General features: G+C 47.8%; 1 protein-coding gene across 3 annotated transcripts in view; it reads left to right on the top strand.

Moving 5' to 3' along the window:
• Positions 1-2,500, top strand: part of LOC122253935 (AT-rich interactive domain-containing protein 3B) — a 286,582-nt gene that overhangs the window by 129,273 nt on the left and 154,809 nt on the right. The window lies entirely within an intron of this gene.

The raw sequence follows: 2,500 nt of genomic DNA, 5'->3' as shown, positions 1-2,500 counted from the left end.
TGACAATGCCATAATTTTTTTTTTTAATTTTTGCACACTTGCCTTCGTCAGCCATCCCCCCCCTTCCTCTAGACGAAGGCGAATGACAGCGACAATGCATATACCCCCCACCCCACCTTCCCCCTAGACGAAGGCGAATGACAGTGACAATGCATATACCCCCCCCCCCACCCCTCCCACCCCTAGACGAAGGAGGAGGTGTAATCGTCCCAATAATATTTCGTAAAAGGCGTCTGGACGAAAACAAAACGACTCGAAGTGCAACAATGCAAAGGCGACGACGATGACGACGACGATGACGATGACGATGACCACGGGACGAGAAGGACCGAGGATACGGCTGAAGATGACACAGGGTTTCGTAGAGAGACACGAATCACCGAAACACATCCGACAGCGCGACCGGAACTATACCGATCGAAGGCAAACGCAGACGAGGTGACACGACGTGACACAAGATGACACGAGGTGACACAAGGTGACACGAGGTGACACGAGATAACACGAGGTGACACAAGATAACACGATGATTATGACACAAGGTGATACAAGATGATACAAGATGACACAAGGTTACACAAGATGACACGATGTGACACAAGGTGACAGGGGTTGTATAAAGAACCATGATTATACACACACCCGGCAATTAAACGGAACTAACCGACCGAAGGAAGAAGCTGACACCGTATGCCTTCAAGACAAGATGACACGAGGTGACACAAGATGACACGAGGTGACACGGGATGTATAAAGAACCGTATCCCTTCAAGACAAGATGACACGGGGGGGTGGGGGTTATAAGGAGCTACGAAGGAAGGGTTAACGAGGCAAGACAAGCTGTCACAGCGACATGAGAGCTGCGAAGGGGCCCGGGAGACGAAACAATTCCCATCCTCCGATTTGACATGACATGTTGAATGTGCTGAGTCATCGGATCATTCCAAGTATCTGAGGGAATGGGGGGGGGGGAATAATGTACATCTGTTTCCCCCCAAGATCATGTGATTGATTGATTGACAACATGTCTGTCATTAACACGGAAGGTGTCATTAGCCCCGTGTTTATTCCTTTCTTTTTTTTTTTTTTTTTTTTTTTACCCCCCCTCCCCTCTCATCTCATCTCGACCGGTACTAAAACTCAAATACTTTATATGATAACCTGGTGTTTGTGTCTTAGTGATTGACTTAGCGGGTAATTTACGAGTGAGAAATCGATTCTATATTATTCTGATCCCCACCAAAAAAAGAATGAAAAAAAGTAGAAAAAAAATATTTCGTTGGCAGATCGATCCCTATCCGTTAATTGATTTACTTAATACTAATAATTAACAATAATGGTCAAATTGCTAGGCGCCAGTGACCCACAGGCAGTAGGAGTAGGATTAGTAAAAAAAAAGAAAAAAAAAGTTCGCAATTTCTTATATATATATATATATATATATATATATATATATATATATATATATATATATATATGTGTGTGTGTGTGTGTGTGTGTGTGTGTGTGTGTGTGTGTGTGTGTGTGTGTGTGTGTGTGTGTGTGTGTGTGTGTATAAATAAGAAAAATACACACTGGATCGTAAAATAATGATACACCTCATTATCAAAGAGTATTTTTTTTATCATATATTTTCTTCATATCATTTTCGCGTCAGCTATTTTTACAGTGTGTTAAGGGTAGCGGGCAGGTGTGCTGGAGAAGTGTTCTATTTCCTAGTTGTACTGGCTCTGTTGTTATTAATCATGATTCTCTCTCTCTCTCTCTCTCTCTCTCTCTCTCTCTCTCTCTCTCTCTCTCTCTCTTTCTTGCTCTTCTAGCCCTTTCTCTCTCTTCCATCTTTCTTCCTTCTCTCCTCTCTCTCTCTCTCACACACATCTTTCCTCCTTCCCTCCTCCCCTTCTCCACTTTTCTCTTACACTTTTCTTCCTTCCCCCTCCCCCTCCCACCTTCTTTCTTCTTCCTACCACCTTTCTTCCTCCCCTTCCTATCTCCCCCCCTCTCATCTTTCTTCCTCCCCTTCCCATCTCCCCCCTCCCACCTTTCTTCCTTTTCTCTCCTCTCTCTCCCATTTTTCCTCCCCCACCCTCGCACCTCTCCTCCCTCCCTAACCCCCCTCTCTCTCTCTCCCACCTTTCCTCCTGTCCCCCTTCCCCCTTCTCCTTCCACCCACCTCCCCCTTCCCCCTTTTCCTTCCCACCTCTCCTCCCTCCCTTCCCCCTTTTCCCTCCCACCTCTCCTCCCTCCCTAACCCCCCTCTCCCTCCCTCCCCCTCCTACTTCTCCTCCCCACCTTCCCCCTCCTCCCTTCCCCCTTTTCCCACCCACCTCTCCTCCCTCCCCCTTCCCCCTTTTCCCTCCTCTCTTCCCCCCTCCCCCCCTCTCTCCCACCTTCCCTCCCTCCCCCCTTCCCCTTCTCCCTCCCCCTTTTCCCTCCCACATCTCCCCCCCTCCCACCTCTCCCACCTCTCCTCTCTCCCACCCACCTCTCCTCCCTCCCT

Source organism: Penaeus japonicus, unplaced genomic scaffold (genome assembly GCF_977035675.1).
Source record: "Penaeus japonicus unplaced genomic scaffold, GWHDUDI00000001_assembly GWHDUDI00000041, whole genome shotgun sequence".
NCBI classification, from domain to species: Eukaryota; Metazoa; Arthropoda; class Malacostraca; order Decapoda; family Penaeidae; genus Penaeus; species Penaeus japonicus.
The sequence above is the reverse complement of the archived record's forward strand: the minus strand, read 5'-3'. Positions and strand labels throughout refer to the sequence as shown.